General features: G+C 45.6%; 1 pseudogene; it reads left to right on the top strand.

Annotated features, from left to right (window-relative positions):
• Nucleotides 1–7,372, top strand: part of LOC100459597 (uncharacterized) — a 32,963-nt pseudogene that overhangs the window by 764 nt on the left and 24,827 nt on the right.

The following is a 7,372-nucleotide window of genomic DNA, read 5'->3' as shown; positions in this document are numbered from 1 at the left end:
GTTGTGGGGGAATGGCTGCTAGTTTGTGTTAGTATAAACATTTATTTTTAAGTATTTCTGGACGGCGTCTGTACCCCAGCCCTTCCTTTGGCCCTCCATTCATGTGAAGTGTTTTTTGGGTTTTTCAGATATTTTCCAAAAATGTGTGTGAATACACACACACATCGTGTTGTAGTAGTTCTCAAAAAAAAAAAGGCAAGTGAAATTTAAAAAAAAAATCAAAGATCCATGAAATCTTAGAGTTTTGAAAACAATACAGTACAGCGTGTAAAAACTGGGTGTCTGGAATCAGACTGCCTGCTTCAAATAATGGTCCTCCTGCTGTGAAACTGTGATCTTGGACAAGTTGTTCAACTTCTCTGTTCCTCAGGTATAAATAGGGCCAGTAATAAATACTACCTAGTTCATACAGTTGCTGTGAGTATTCAACTTGATGCAATATTTTCAACCTAAAGGGAAAAACTGAGGCAAAATTAATGTAAGTATACAGTTTATTTGAGCCAAGTTGAGGACTGCCACATGAGAGCATGGATTCAAATTGCCCTGAATATACGCTCTGATTAGCAGCACTTACAAGCAGCTTTTAAAGAAAAAAGAAGAGGCAGTTCCTAAGTTGTTTACCAAAAACTTACATTACAATAACCTAAGCTATTGATTGGCTATACATTCTTCTTTGTATCACAAATTCGAAGCACATGAATATGGATGAAGCAGGTAGTAAGGGACAAAGTGACTTTAAACAATTGCCCCCCAAGCATGGCGACTGATATAGTTTGGTTCTGTGTCCCAACACAAATCTCATCTCGAATTGTAATCGCCATAATCCCCAAGTGTGGAGGGGAGGAACCACACACAGGGTGGGAGGTGATTGGATCTTGGGGATGGTTTCCCCCATGCTGTTCTCCTGGTGGTTTTATAGAGCAGTTTTCCCTGCTCTTGCTCACTCCCTCTCACCTGCCACTGTGTGAGACATGCCTCTTCCCCTTCCACCATGATTGTAAGTTTCCTGAGGTCTCCCCAGACATGCGGAACTATGAGTCAATTAAACCTCTTTTATGAATTACCCAGTCTTGGGTATGTCTTTATTGCAGTATGAGAACTGACTAATACAGGGGTGTAGGGACATGACTGAAGTCCCAAACTCATATCTCTCTGTGCCTGATAAATTCCGCATACCTCACATAGTTCAGACTGCTTTGGGCTCTTTTTTCTTTTGTTAAGGCCAATGAGAAAAAACACATTTAACAGGGTTGTGCTCAGGTAGTTTAAATTCAAATTAATTAGATTATCTTTTATCCACTCAAAGAATATTTATCTAGTCTCTATTTTATGCCAGACACAATTGAAACCTTAATTCTTGTTTTGATCAAGTCAGTGAGAATATATGTATTTAACAGAATAAATAATATGAGTGTCAGGGTACTCTCATTCATCCATTCAGCAAACTGTTTATTACATGTCTGTTAATGTCCTGGTATGGAGGCTTAACACTGGGAATAGAAAGAAGAGTCAGACTCTGCCTAGAGACAGAGCCACCTAAACAAATATAACTGCTTCTTCATGCCCCACAACATCTGGGCAGAACTGCAGGTACAGCCTATTATCAGCAATCACACCGGCTAAAAAAACATTTATTTCATGTTCTCATCAGGTCCCTGGTCCTCTGCTTTCCCTTTCTTGTCTTTTCTTTTTATCTTTTTCTTTCTTCTTCTTTTTTTTTTAGACAGTCTCCCTCTGTCACCCAGGCTGGAGCGCAGTGGCACCACCTCAGCTCACTGCAACCTCTGCCTCCCAGGTTTAAGTGATTCTCCTGCCCCAGCCTCCTGAGTAGCTGGGATTACAGGCACCCGCCATCATGCCTGGCTAATTTTTTTATTTTTAGTAGAGTCAGGGCTTCGCCATGTTGGCCAGGTTGGTCTCGAACTCCTGGCCTCAGGTGATCCACCCGCCTCGGCCTCCTAAAGTGCTGGGATTACAGGCATGTGCCACCGTGTCCAACCCTTTTCTTATCTTTTCTTTTTCTCCGTTGTTCCCTTCCAGAAGCTGAGCTCTATGCAGACACACCCTTTGAGGAAAATGAATTCCTGGCAGCAGACCAGTAAGCTTCACGTTTCATTTACAGTACCTAGGAGAGGACTCTCTCATACTGGTATCCATCTCTCATAGCATAACTTTGTAAGTCAGTACACTAAAAGACCATCTTTCTGGGTATACATTTAGTACAATTATTTTAAAGAACAAATTGATAATATCTACTAAAGTTTAAGATGTGCATAGCTGATGGTGCAGAAAGTCCACTCTAAAGAATATACTCCCAGCCTGGCCAACACGGTGAAACCCCGTTTCTACTAAAAATACAAAAATTAGCCAGGCATTGTGGCGCGTGCCTGTAATCCCAGCTACTAGGGAGGCTGAAGCAGGAGAATCGATTGAACGTGGGAGGCGGAGGTTGCAGTGAGTCGAGATCACGCCATTGCACTCCAGCCTGGGTGACAAGAGTAAGACTCCGTCTCACAAAAAAAAAAAAAAAAAAAAAGAATATACTCTGGAGCAATGGTCACATCTGTACACAAAACGACATGTTCAAGAATATTCAGGCAGGGTGCGCTGGCTCATGCCTGTAATCCCAGCACTTTGGGAGGCTGAGGAGGGTGGATCACGAGGTCAAGAGTTTGAGACCAGCCTGGCCAACATGGCGAAACCCCATCTCTACTAAGAATACGAAAATTAGCCAGGCATGGTGGCGCGTGCCTGTAATCCCAGCTACTTGGGAGGCTGAGGCAGGAGACTTGCTTGAACCTGGGAGGCGGAGATTGCAGTGAGCCAAGATCATGCCACTGCACTCCAGCCTGGATGACAGAGCAAGACTCCGTCTCTTAAAAAAAAAAAAAAAAAAAAAAAAGAATATTCATAGCAGTATGGTTTGTAAATTCAGGGAACTGGAAATCAACTAAATGTTCACCACAAAAAAATGGGTAACTAAATTAAATTGTGGTATAATTAAATAATTAAATTCTATACAGCAAGAAAAATAAACTAGATCTACATGAATTGACATTGATAAATTTCACAAATATAATGCTGAGTTTAAAAAGAGAGAGTTCGGAAGAAATATAAGTAGCACCTCCAGTCACTGTGACAATGAAAAATCCCACCTACATTTCCAAACACTAAGTAAGAATTGGTTACTGCTCCCAGCCTCATATTAAGAAAATTTAGTCTAGGGTAATAGCATTGTTCTATTTTGAAGATTTGGTTTTGTTACTGAATTGGGCTTGTTCTGCCTGTTGCACAATATGCCAATCACTGAGACAACAAATTTTGCTGCAGAGAAAGAGTTTATTCATGAAGCAGCCAAATGAGGAGACAGGAGAACAGATCTCAAATCCAGCTCCCAAAGATGGGGTTTTAGGGTATTTATGGGATAAAGGAGCAAGGTGGTCTGAGGGATGGGGAAAGGTAATTGGGGTAAGAAACAGTGAGGCAACTGGTGATGTGCACAAGCATAGTCAAGCTTCATAGCTCTTCACAGAACACATGTCCACAAAGTTGCAGCTTTAGCATGATCTGAGGGTGGAGCTCTTGGTCCTGTGATGCCAAAGGGTCACCCATTGGACACTTATGCAGGCCCAGTTGAAGAGTTGTTGGTCTCAGCTGGCTTAAGCTGGACAAGAGCTGACTCTAAGTTCCTGAAAAACAAGCAACCATTACCATGGTGACCTATATCTCAGATACGTAATCTATAAGGAAGCTAGTGGAAGTTTATTTATATATTGCTTAGCCACATGACTTTTAGCTATTAAATATGTAGCTTTTTAAATTAACTAAAAACAAATGAGACAAGTTAAGTTTGGTGGGCCAAATCAGGTTAGCCCTCAGTTTCAGGTTGAAATGCTTATTAGACAGCAAGGTAAAGATGTCAAGTAGGCAGTTGGTATGAGTTTGGAGAAGTCAGGGTTAAAGATATAAATTTTGGAACTATTAGTATATAGCAGACATTTTAAGTCATGTCATTATATGAGCTCTCCTAAAGAGAGTATAGACAACAAAGATGGGAGGATCCCAGACAGACCCCTCTAGCATGCGAATTTTTTGGATAATGAATAAAAGAAGAGAAGCCTGTACAGCAGCTAGAATACGCAGACCCTGAGAGGTGCTGTGAAAATATGGCACCATAGAAGCTAAAGAGAGGAATGTTTCAAGGAAGGAGGGACCAACTGAGTACATATTGCTGAGAAGATGCTATGCATTGTGTATGGGTCATTAGGATGAATCCCTTATGAATGGCTTGGTGCTGTTCTTGTAGTAGCCAGTAAGTTTCCCTTCTGATTGGCTCTCAGAGGAATGGGTTAGTTCCCATGAGAATGGGTTGTTACGAAACAATGGGTTGTTATACCAGGGTGCCCCTCAGATTTGGTCTTTCTTCACACATGCCTGCTTCTCTTTGACCTTTTCCACCATGTTTGACTCAGCAGAAAAGCCCTTACTAGGAGCCAAGAAGATGCTGGTGGGTGTCATGCTTCTTGTACAGCCTGCGGAATTGTGAGCCAAATAAACCTCTTTTAAAAAAAAATTATCCAGCCTTGGGTATTCATTTATAGCAACACAAAACAGACTAAGACAGAAGATTTGCAAGCTGACCTAAACCAATTTTGTCATTGTGGCAGATACTGTTACTTATCTCTTGGTTCTCTCCTTCCTATATAATAATAAAATCACCTGTGGCTTTCAACAAAATGCATGGCCAATCAGAAATAAAAACTACATTTTTCCAGCCTTCCTTGAAGCTTAGTAAAACAATGTCTGGCCTATGAAACATGAGTGGAAGTGATGTGTGCAACTTCCAGGTAATTCTTAAATGGAATGAGTTTATTCTCTTACCTCGTTTTCTCTTTTCTTCAACTAGCTAAATGCGGATGATGAGCAAAACTGGACCAAGCAAATGAAGGAAACACCATAGGTGTGGCAAAGCAGCAAGACAGAAGGAAGCCAAGTCCCAACATCCTGTAGTTCCATACCAACCCTGATGGCTTCATAGAATGGACTTATCATTCTAACCTGGACTTTAAATGCGAGGGGGAAAAAAATCCCTGAAAAATTATTCAAGGCAGATGATGATAATATTTTAGACTTTTGGTTAGGGCAATTGAGAGAATTCATCTCTAAGGGGCAGAAAACTCAACTAAATCAAAACTCCAGGCCAGGAGTACCACTCTGAAGGCTGCTAGGCTTGCTAAGTTTTTCTATTTCTGTGTGTGTGTGTGTGTGTGCATGCATGTGTGCAAGATGAATATCAGATTGCCTAAAAGCCAGAAATCTAGGGTCTCCCTGAATTTTGGGAATAGGTTGTAGGACTACTTTTGTGTTTTCTTGCTAATAGATGTTTGAATGTGAATCTTGTCTAAAACAACTTCCTTCATTGTAATAAGTCATATGAAAGTGAGGTTATTAAGGGGAGACCTAGAGCCCACCCCTATGTCTAACAATTGGTGGCCTCCACTATCCCCTAAATTATCTAATAATTGTGAACAGCCAAAGTTACTTGGGTCAATTTGCTACATTTGGCAAGTGGACGAGATCAGCATGCATAAAATCATAAGTAGATCTTCAGTACATGGAAGTTGATAAAACAGCACAGATTCTTTACCAAGACTTCATGTAAAATAAAATAACTGTGACAGATAAAGAGAAAAGAAGGGCCTTTGGGGGCAAAACATTTTTTTAATTGAATTATAACACACAAACTATAAGGTGCATGAATTTTAAGTGCTCAATGAAGTTTCACAAGTGAACACCACCTTGTAATTACCATCCAGATTGAGATATAGAACATTTCAGCACTCCAGAAAGTTCCTTTGTGCTCCTCTCCCAGTCAATACCCTCCTTAAAAGTAACTACCATTGATTAGCTTTGCCTGTTCTAGATCATGTAGTATGTATATATCTGGGTCTTAGTTTGGACAGCTATAACAAAATATCGCCCGGCCACCCATCGTCTGGGATGTGAGGAGCGCCTCTGCCCAGCTGCCCCATCTGGGAAGTGAGGAGCGCCTCTGCCCAGTCGCCCAACGTCTGGGAAGTGAGGAGCGCCTCTGCCCGGCCGCCCCGTCTGGGAGGTGAGGAGCGCCTCTGCCCGGCCGCCCCGTCTGGGAAGTGAGGAGCGCCTCTTCCCGGCTGCCCCGTCTGGGAAGTGAGGAGCGCCTCTGCCCGGCCGCCCCATCTGGGAGGTGAGGAGTGCCTCTGCCCGGCTGCCACCCTGTCTGGGAGGAAGTGAGGAGCACCTCTGCCCGGCTGCCCCGTCTGGGAGATGAGGAGCACCTCTGCCCGGCCGCCCCGTCTGGGAGGTGAGGAGCGCCTCTGCCTGACCGCCACCCCGTCTGGGAGGAAGTGAGGAGTGCCTCTGCCCGGCTGCCCCATCTGGGAAGTGAGGAGCGCCTCTGCCCGGCCGCCACCCCATATGGGAAGTGAGGAGCGCCTCTGCCTGGCCACCCCGTCTGGGAAGTGAGGAGCGCCTCTGCCCGGCTGCCCCGTCTGGGAAGTGAGGAGCGCCTCTGCCCGGCTGCCCCGTCTTGGAGGTGAGGAGTGCCTCTGCCCGGCTGCCACCCCGTCTGGGAGGAAGTGAGGAGCACCTCTGCCCGGCTGCCCTGTCTGGGAGATGAGGAGAACCTCTGCCCGGCCACCCCGTCTGGGAGGTGAGGAGTGCCTCTGCCTGGCCGCCACCCCCTCTGGGAGGAAGTGAGGAGCGCCTCTGCCTGGCTGCCCCATCTGGGAAGTGAGGAGCGCCTCTGCCCAGCCGCCACACCGTCTGGGAAGTGAGGAGCGCCTCTGCCCAGCCGCCCTGTCTGGGAGGTGAGGAGCACCTCTGCCTGGCCGCCACCCCGTCTGGGAGGAAGTGAGGAGCGTCTCTGCCCGGCCGCCCTGTCTGGGAGGTGAGGAGCGCCTCTGCCTGGCTGCCACCCCGTCTGGGAGGAAGTGAGGAGCGCCTCTGCCCGGCGGCCCCGTCTGGGAAGTGAAGAGCGCCTCTGCCCGGCCGCCCTATCTGGGAGGTGAGGAGCGCCTCTGCCCGGCCGCCCTGTCTGGGAGGTGTACCCAACAGCTCCGAAGAGACAGCGACCATCGGGAGCGGGCCATGAGGACGATGGCGGTTTTGTTGAAAAGAAGGGGGGAAGTGTGGGGAAAGAAAGGAGAGATCAGATTGTTGCTGTGTCTGTGTAGAAAGAAGTGGGCATAGGAGACTCCATTTTGTTCTGACTAGGAGAAATTCTTCTGCCTTGGGATGCTGTTGATCTATGGCCTTTCCCCCAGCCCCCTGCTCTCTGAAACATGTGCTGTGTCAACTCAGGGTTAAATGGATTAAGGGCGGTGCAAGATGT

The sequence above is a fragment of the Pongo abelii genome, chromosome 11, assembly GCF_028885655.2.
Source record: "Pongo abelii isolate AG06213 chromosome 11, NHGRI_mPonAbe1-v2.0_pri, whole genome shotgun sequence".
In the NCBI taxonomy this organism is placed as follows: domain Eukaryota; kingdom Metazoa; phylum Chordata; class Mammalia; order Primates; family Hominidae; genus Pongo; species Pongo abelii.
The sequence above is the reverse complement of the archived record's forward strand: the minus strand, read 5'-3'. Positions and strand labels throughout refer to the sequence as shown.